Raw genomic sequence first — 10,463 nt, forward strand, 5'->3', positions numbered from 1 at the left:
CCTTTGTGTATGTGAAGTAGATGTCGCATGTGTCACGCGCCAAACGGACTCTTGACATGGTGATGTCTGTAGGATGCTCCGCATCAAAATCTCTATCTCTCATATGAACTAAACTAATGCTAACCCTAAAACGTTGGAGGAGAAGGAGTATTTATAGTCTAGAGGGGCGAAGGGGTACATGGGCCTCGGCCCTAGTCACTATGCGCAGACAGGCGTCGGACATTCGGGAGGTTACGGACGTTCGGAGGCTCGCGAAGGTCCGGACGTCCGGAGGGCGTCCGTCGTGCGGAGAGATCGGATTTCTGCTATTTTCCTTCTGTGGTGTGGCGCCGGATTTCCGGAGGGGCTCGGTCGTCCGGGCGCTGAGAAGTGTCGGACGTCCGGTCCGTGTCGGTCGTCTGACCGCTATAGCACTTGCTGTCTGGGTCCTTGGGCTGGTTGGAGTTCCAGGCATCAGACATCCGGCGTGGTCCAGTCGTCCAGTGGCTGTAGTTTTCCTAGCAGCTCTTTCTCTTGGTCCTTATACTTGGTGTTCTCGCCATCTTGTCCATTGGGTGTGGTTGCTCCGTCGCTATCCTCTAAGTACCTGATCACATATAGGGTCTCCGCTTGAGGTAGTAGCCATGCCTCACATGAAGAGTGTGTAAGTTCGGAGAGGAGCGAGTTCACCTTATCTTCAATAGCCCTTGCTCGAGCTCTAGTCATTGGTCCATGTGGTGTCGCGGGAGACGTAGGTAGGTCCATGGGGATGACCATAGGATGCTCTGCATCACTTCATCTTTATGAAGATTAATTATCCAATATAACCAAGCAGTGCCACATACAAGTGGTTTATCAGTCTTCTCAAGATGTTAGCTTTAATGTTATAGATCACAAACTTCAAGATCGTCATGAATAAACCATCACAAAATAGAGGTTTTATCAAAATCATATTCTCATAATAATCTGAACAATTATTGTTTAAAACTTATAAGAATATCCATCACATAATCCATACGATAATGCATTACAAAACTTTGAAGCAAAATAACTATTATTTCGGTTCTAAGATAAATCTTTAACATAAACTAAAGACATGACTTCGACGGTCTCCAAGCAGCGACCCATCACCATTCCTGACTTGTATCACGACTTCATTTCTTCTCTCCTTGTGAGCTTTTTGTAGTCCATGTATCGGTTTGCAAAAACGAGAACAACTGACCAGTATCAAATACTCATGACATACAGAAATTACAAGTAGAATAACATTAACTTTGTATAACGATTATACCTTTACCGTAAGGACCATTCTTCTTATCCGCCAAATACTTCTTGCAGTTACGCTTCTAGTGTCCCTTCTGCTTGAAGTAGAAACATTCAACCTCTTTAGTGTCTCCGTCCTTGTTCCTCTTCTGAAACTCGGTCTTACCGGCTTCAGTAGATTTCTTTTTCCTGGACTTGCCCCCCTTCTTGAAACTCGTGGTCTTATTGACCATCAACACTGTGTTCTTCTTCTGCATTCCAGCTTCCGCAGTTTTGAGTATAGCAAACAACTCATTTGCACTTTTATCCATCCCATTCATGTTGTAATTCATGATAGAGTCATCATAAGATGGGGGGAATGAACATAAGATGGGGGGAGTGAAGCAAGCACAATATCTGTACCAGGTATTCGAGGAATTCCAAATTCCAGAGAAGCCAGTCTATCAACATAACCAGCAAGCTTTATTGTATGCTCACTCATTGAGGAACCCTCTTTCATCTTGCATTCAATCAAGGCCTTTGTTAATTCAAAACGTTCGGTCCTTGCCTGCTTCTTGCATAGAACTTCCAGTGTCCCAATTAAAATTGAGTAGTAGACTGTTCAAAAAGCTTCTATAGTTCAGGATCCATAAAAGTTAACATGAGGACTTGAATGAATCGTCATCATCACTACGACCGGCATAAGCAGCAACTTCTTCAGGTGGTGAGCATCACCCAGGGGTTGATCCAGCACGTACTAGCACTCCTAAGAACAAATCTCAGGTTCCATATCCAATCCGCATAGTTTCCACCATTTGCAACCAACGTTTCTTTCCCTAACATAGGCTCTCTGCTTGCTACAGGGGAGAGAAATTAAGTAGGGGTAATTAAGCATGATGACACATTCACTTGTATTTAATTAAACATGATGACTTGCTTACTTGTAATTAGTAGCTAGTACTATTTTGGATGATGACTTACTCATATAATTAGTTGTTGTCCTTCACTACTTTTTCACTGCTCATTTGATAACAGAGGAAAATTAAAATCCACGTGTATGTACCAAAAGATGCACAAACATTAATGGTCCACATTCACACAAAAAATGCTCCATAATTTATAGAGAAATATACATGTCAATTTCTAATGCTTTCTTTTTGACATCGGCCAATGCTAGCAAGCAAATATAGAGTCAAATTTTAAGTAACATAATCTATTTTGTTATGAATCTACAGAGGTGTCATTCTTTTGTTCTGATTGCCTGATAGATCCTTTTTCTCCTCATTTGATATCCAAGTTGTTGAGCGGTGACACATAATAGAGTTGGAGAAATTGTTGTGAAGCTTAGATTGTACTCCCTCCTTCCCAAAATATAAGGCACGGTTGACTTTTTACGGTCTTGGATGCATGACTTTGACGCCTAATATAATCAAAGTATATGGATTGAACATGTATAAATGGCATCATCGTATTTTTCTTGCAAAATAATTTTGTTTCATATGTATGTGTATTGATTATGTAGACATACAATACATGAAAATCATAGTCAAAGTTGTGCAACGAATACCAAAAAAGTCAAAATGCGCCTTATATTTTGAGAAGGAGGGAGTATGAGATGCCTAGAGAAGATGTGATGTCTTTGTAAGCTAAAAATGATTTAAAAACGTAAGTTACCATTGTACATTTCTAAGTAATTTGTAGCAGGCTGCGTATAGCTTGCGGAGTTTATAGTTGAGGATAAAACTGATATTTCATTGGAAAATGTAACATGGCTGATGGTTGTGCATGACTCACTTCGTACCATGATTTGACTTATTAATTCATCCGAAAATAGAAGAGACCTAGACTCTGCCTCAATTTTTAGTTTCTTCTCATATACTGCTTGTGGCCATCTATTGTTTGTTCTTAGTACCCCAAATCTTTCCCACTTAGAAACTTTTAACATTTTTAGTTTGAGGATATTCCCAGCTTCACTTATCTTATAACTAAAATATACTGAGCACAAAAATTATGAAGGCTAATTAAATAAAAGAAAAGAAGGTCAAATAACAGTTTGTTTGTATATAATATTGCAACATGATGCTTTTTTTCTTAATCAATATGTGTACCATGGCCTTACGGAAGATTTGAGAGTGATATGCTTGCCTTTTAGGGTGTTACTATGGGGTTGGAGGAAAGGATAGGAGAGATCAAGGTGCCATTGGCAAGCGCCTTACATGTATGAGCAGTTCATGTCTCGATACTTAAATAGTATGGTAAAGCTACCTATCGCCAATTTTTTGTGTTGTTAGATCCGAGACACAAAAACCAAGAGAAAGGAAGAAGGCAAGGTAGGTGGCCATGGAAGCAATGTTCATATTTATGTTGCTTGTAGCAGTGTGGAGAAGATACTTTAGCAACCCTCAAAGTGTTATTTCCATATTTCCATACAGAAGGATCGTTGTAAAGAATAAATGAGTTAACTCCATTTTTTACACTCGTCTCTCATGACTTCAATTGATTTCATTTTCTGCGATGGAATTGATTCTCACAATAATGGCAACATGGCCAGAATACTTGTTGCTGGACCAGGGTGATGTACTCATGCTTCTCTTCTTTCTTTGCACATGTTTATTGGCTATATATATTCATGTTCATCTTACTTCATTGTGAATTTTGAGTTAGGACACCGTCTTTCGCATGAGATATATCGGTCACAAGGAAATGTTAAACAACTCTACGCCTTATTATTTATAAACAGAGGAAATATATGAAGGGACAAATTCTCGCTGCTGTTGCAGGTACAAGTAGTCCAAAAAGGATCTATGGAAGATTTCATGGAAGTCATGCTCGAAAGAAGCGAACTCTATGTCAACCCTGCAGAATCCCAAAGATGATCCCACTGGGATAGAACAGGTGATTGATATTGGGGTTGGTGATGATTCGTCAGATGGGAGGATTCTAAGCTAGAGAGGACATCCTGATTGGTTGAGTTATTTTTAAACTCAATGGAATTAGTTAAGTTATTTGCATACTAGTGGTGTATGCGGTATACTCAAAATTCAGAGAAACCAATGTATGTGTTATACTCAAAATTCAGAGAAACCAGTGTATGTGGTATATTCAAAATTCAAAGAAATCAGTGTATGTGGTATACTTAAAATTCAGAGAAACCGGTGTGTGGAAAGAAGACGTCCGGCTAGCTGGGCATGCTACAGAGGGTCTTTTACTACTTTATAATCTTACGAGAGACACACATGCATACGAAAGACGCTTGATTGAATTGACATCGGCACTGGACATGCAAATTCTTTTATACTAGTACTATTTCCAGTCTTACACATGATTATAAGGAACAAGCACTTGTGAATATACTAGTTGCATTTTTTAATGTAGAATTAGAACTCCTAAACCTACTCTGTTTAGACGTCGTGATTATTATGCTTCGTGACAACATTGTATGTGTTCTGATTGATTTTTCGGCAGATGTGTTACTTTTCACTTATCTAATCAACTTGAGGATCAAGGCAGATAGAAAAAGACTTGCTCCCGCAGGGGCGACTCGGGCGGCGTAACCCTAGCCCGCCGCCGGCCCTCTCCCCCACCTCTCCTCTCCCTCGTCGCCACCGGAGGTGGCCGCCGGCCCGCCGCTCGGCCGCCGGTGAAGGTGGCGGCGAGGATCTGGCCGCCCCGTTCTTTCTCGGGGGGCTTTGGATCCGTGGCTGTAACATCCCAAATTTTCAATTTAAAATGTTATACATTAGATTATCACTGCATATTATATTTTATTTGCTTTTGGTTTGATCCTAAAAATTCTACGCAACTCAAGGACCCTCAGAGAGAGTTGGGGATTTCGTTATTTTTATATTTGAGTTTTCTTAAATTTTGAAAATAGGATCATTTGATTTTATTTATTTTACCTTCAATTATCTCTATCATAGAAATATGAGAGAGGGGATAAAATGACTTTCCCAAATAAAGAAAAATTGAGGATTTAATAATAAAATAAAATAAGAGTTTATTTTGGAGTTATTTGCTATTTTATTTGAATTTAGAAAAAATGCGCATTTTTGAAAATTGCATTTAGGCCCCAAATAAATGTTCATCCTGTTCGGCTTGATTTTAGAAGTCAGGGAAAATTTATTTTGGAATTTTTGGAGTCCGTTTAGTATTTCTTTTATTTGTTTTTCTGTGTGAAATTATTAAAAAAACGCATAACCGACTTTGGGCCGTGTTCGGCCAGGACTATGTCCGGTCGGGCCTTTAAAAGGCGCCGCCCCGAGCCCGTTAAGCCCCAAGCCGTGCCGCGCCCTAACCCTAGCCCGCCGCCGCGTGCCGCCGCAGCTACCGGACCCCGCCGCCCGCATCGCCGTGCCGCCGCACGCCGCCCCGCCGCCCCGCACCGCCGCACGCCGGAGCCGCCGCCGCCGCCGGTTTTTCCTAGAAAACCGTTCAGTTTTCCGCCGGTTTTTCGTTCGGTTTTTTTAGATCCATTTTTTTATTTAGATCGGTTTATTTCCCGTTTAGTTTATTTAGCGAGTGTTCGCTCGTTCGTTCCTTCTAACGGACGCGTTCACCATTTAGTTCCAGAAAACGAACGTTCGTTCGTTAATCTGTTCGTCGTTTTTCTTTTTCTCGGATTTTCCGCGATTATTTTTTATCGCGATTTCTGATCCGATTTTCATTCTAGTATAACTTTTCGCTCGTTTATCTGAATCAGGCGATTCAAGCGCCTGGAGTTTCGTCTCGAAACCCTCTTTCCGTTTAACCAACTCAAACAAGTTTTTGCTTCTGTAAAATTTGACTTAGATACAGATTAGTAAACGAAGCTTGTTTCTTTCGCCGTTTGACTTTCGTTGCTTCGTTCGATTTAATTCTTTTTGCAAACCGGAGTTCTTAATTTGAACTTTCTAGTTAGATCTCTTATTTGATTTTTACCTGTGCATTAGATGAGTGCTTATTGTATGCTTGTTTGTTTGCGATAGTGTAACGCCCTCGATGCGGCTATATCTCCCACGTGTCGAAGCACAACTTAGAGGCATAACCGCATTGAAAGCAATGTCGCAAGTGAGGTAATCTTCACATAACCCAAGTAATACAATAGGGGAAAAAGATACATAGTTGGCTTACAATCGCCACTTCATACAATTACATGAATAAAGCATTACATCATCCAAATACAATTAAGGCCCGACTACGGAGCCAAAATAAAAGAAGAACCCCAAATGCGACAAAGGTCCCCGATCGACCCCAACTGGGCTCCACTACTGACCAACTAGAACGAAACAACACAAAGGACAAGATCTTCATCGAGCTCCTCCTGAGCTTGGTTGCGTCATCTGCACGGACTCGTCGGCACCTGCAAGCTGGTTTTGGAAGTATCTGTGAGCCACGGGGACTCAGCAATCTCACACCCTCGCGATCAAGACTATTTAAGCTTATGGGTAAGGTAAAGGTATGAGGTGGAGCTGCAGCAAGCGACTAGCATATATGGTGGCTAACATACGCAAATGAGAGCGAGAAGAGAAGGCAAAGCACGGTCGATAGAAGTATGATCAAGAAGTGATCCTAGAACAACCTACGTCAAGCATAACTCCAACACCGTGTTCACTTCCCGGACTCCGCCGGAAAGAGACCATCATGGTTATACACGCGGTTGATGCATTTTAATTAAGTTAAGGTTCAAGTTATCTATAACCGGACATTAACAAATTCTCATCTGCCCATAACCGCGGGCACGGCTTTCGAAAGTTCAAATCCCTGCAGGGGTGTCCCAACTTAGCCCATCACAAGCTCTCACGGTCAACGAAGGAATAGACCTCCTCCCGAGACATTCCGATCAGACTCGGTATCCCGGTTCTACAAGACATTTCGACAGGGTAAAACTAAACCAGCAACACCGCCCGAATGTGCCGACAAATCCCGATAGGAGCTGCACATATCTCTTTCTCAGGGCACACTCAGATGAGCCAGACGTCGGGTAGGCCAGCCCAGAGTTGCCCCTGGTAGCCCCAGACATCGCTCAGTTGGACCAACACTCAGAGGAGCACTGGCCCGGGGGGGTAAAATAATGATGACCCTCAGGAGCGCGACTCCCAAGGGAAAAGAAAAGGCTAGGTGGCAAATGGTAAAACCAATGTTGGGCATTGCTAGAAGAGCTTTACTTAAGGCGAACTGTCAAGGGGTTCCCATTATTACCCAACCGCATAAGGAACGCAAAATTCGGGAACATAACACCGATATGACGGAAACTAGGGCGGCAAGAGTGGAACAAAACAGCAGGCATAAGGCCGAGCCTTCCACCCTTTACCAAGTATATAGATGCATTAATTAAATAAGATATATTGTGATATCCCAACAAGTAAACATGTTCCAACAAGGAACAGCATCTCCATGTTCCAACAAGGAACAAACTTCAATCTTCACCTGCAACTAACAACGCTATAAGAGGGGCTGAGCAAAGCGGTAACATAGCCAAACAACGGTTTGCTAGGACAAGGTGGGTTAGAGGCTTGGCTTAACAAAATGGGAGGCATGATAAGCAAGTGGTAGGTATTGCAGCATAGGCATAGCAAAAGAGCGAGCAACTAAGCAAGCAAAGATAGAAGTGATTTCGAGGGTATGATCATCTTGCCTGAAATCCCGCAAGGAAGAAGAACGAGTCCATGAAGAAGAAAAATGGATATAGACGAACGGGTCCTCACAAACGCGACGTTATCGGAACCAATCCGAAGAAGCCAACACCAGAAAAGAAGCACACAACATAGTAAACAACCAACACATGAACATGGTATGATATGCGGAATGCGGTATGCGATGCATATGCATGATTTGCAAAGGAATGAATGAACCTGGACTCAACTTGGGAATCCAAGTATGCCACTGGAAATGTGAGGTGATTTCGGTTGAAATCGATATAAAGATCACCGAAATCGGAGTTACGGTTTGGAAATGGCAAGCAATTCAAATATGGCACCGGTCTGCGATATACAGCAAGTAGCCATCTAAATGCAACGAGATGAACATGCTACAGCACTCAAACATGGCAACAAAATACATGGCAGGGATCCATTCATGAAGCTTAACAAAAGTCTAGCACTGAGCTACGGCCAATTCATCCATTAACAGGTTCAAACAAGTATGGCAAAAATGCATATGGTAAACAGATCTCAGACTTAGTGAAATTAACACTTGTCTGGAATTTCAGATCAGATAGCACTCTTCGGAGCATGAAAACTATAGGCTACAGGACCTGAACATGGCAAAGTAAAGCATGGCATGAAGCTACTCAAAGAGCTTAACAAAAGTCCCTTAGTGACCTTGAGCCAAAAGGGGTCAGAAAATACAATTGCAAGCATGCGAACATGGCAAAAACATAATCAGGTTACAGACTTAGAGAAAACTGGAGCATGCAAATCAGATATCAAGTAGGCATGTTTATGAGCTCGATGCACTCACTACAGAGCAAATCATGACAAGCTAAGCATACACCCATCAAGAATACACAAAATTCAATCTAGACATGGCAAGAAAAATAGCATAGCATGCACGGATCAACTACAACATCCCCGGCAAAATTGCTAACAAGTAGACAATCTGCCCAAATTCACGAAATAGCAAAAGTAGAGCTCGATTGACTCAAGCTAGGGTGCTCCATAATTGCAAACAAAGACATGGATGGATAGAGCACTACAAGATTAACAAATCATCCTTACTGATCATCCTCAAAAGAGGCACGGATCACTAGGAAATCACATGAACATATGGCATAATGAGATAAACAGGTCAAGGACTTAGTGGAAATGCTAAGTCCCTGAAATCAGCATTAACAAGTGCCTCACTTTGCAAGCTTGTGCTAGTCACCACACACATCACAAAAATACATGGGTTGCACCTCTGGAAAAATGGCAAAACCCTTAGCAAAACATATGTAGAGCTCATGGGCATATCATGCACACAATAATCATGAAAAAAATGACAAATATCTAATTGGAGCAGCGGATCTGACAATTATCTCAAGTAGCACTCTTCTAACAGCATTTCGGGCGTCAAGATGAACTCAAATGAAAATGATGCAATGAGATGAAATGATGTACTCTCTGAGGCGAACATTTTGATATGCTATATGCATGAATCGAAGCTACAGATGCAAAGTTACGGCACGTCAAAGTAAGCAACAATAACTAGGGTTAGAGGAGAAAGTCAACCGCGAGGTGGATCTGGATCTGGATCCAGATCGGGCGCGGAATCCGAGGACGGCCGGAGTGCACTGTAGCTCGTCGGAGTTCACGAGGGAAGTCGCCGGAGAAGTGGGGACGGCCGGATCCGGGGCCGGGCGATGACGGCGAGGGTGGCGCGCGCCGGTGAGGCGGCGAGGAAGACGGCGCTAGCGGCGAGTGACAGCGACGGCGGCCGGCGAGCGGGCGACGGCGGCGCAGCTCCGGCGGACGGCCGGCGGGTGCGGGCTCGGCGGCGCGGCGCCGGCGAGAGGAGCACGCGGAGGCGACGGCCTCGGGCGCCTCGGGCATGGCGGCGGACGGCTCGGGCCTGGGCGGGTCCGCGATGGGCCGCGGTGGGCCGCGCGGTGGCGGAGGCGCGGGGCAGGTGACATGGCGCGCAGGGGTTGGAGGAGAGCGGCGACGGGGCGACGTGGCGGCGTCTTATTCGCCGGAGCGAGGTGGCTGGCGGCGGTGGACATGTCCGGTGCGGCGCGGACATGTCCGGCGGCGCGATGAGGAGGGAGATTAGGGTTTCGTCCGCGAAAATGAACGGGGCGCACATATTTATAGGTAGAGGGAGCTAGGAGAGTCCAAATGAGGTGCGGTTTTCGGCCACGCGATCGTGATCGAACGACCGAGATCATGAAGGAGGTTTAAGTGGGTTTTGGGCCACTTTGGAAGAGTGTTGGGCTGCAACACACACGAGGCCTTTTTGGTCCCTCGGTTAACCGTTGGAGCATCAAACGAAGTCCAAATGGTACGAAACTTGACAGGCGGTCTACCGGTAGTAAACCAAGGCCGCTTGGAAAGTCTCGGTCCAATCCGGAAATGTTTAACCCCCACACACGAGAAGAAGGTAGAAATGACCACCGGAGAAGAACGGAGCGCCGGATTGCAAAACGGACAACGGGGAAAATGCTCGGATGCATGAGACGAACACGTATGAAAATGAAATGTGCATGATGACATGATATGCAATGCAAGACACGCAAGCAATGAAAATGCAACAACAGCGAATAACTGGACGACACCTGGCACATCGGT

Source organism: Triticum urartu, chromosome 4A (genome assembly GCF_056163025.1).
Source record: "Triticum urartu cultivar PI428250 chromosome 4A, HENAU_Tu73, whole genome shotgun sequence".
Taxonomy (NCBI): domain Eukaryota; kingdom Viridiplantae; phylum Streptophyta; class Magnoliopsida; order Poales; family Poaceae; genus Triticum; species Triticum urartu.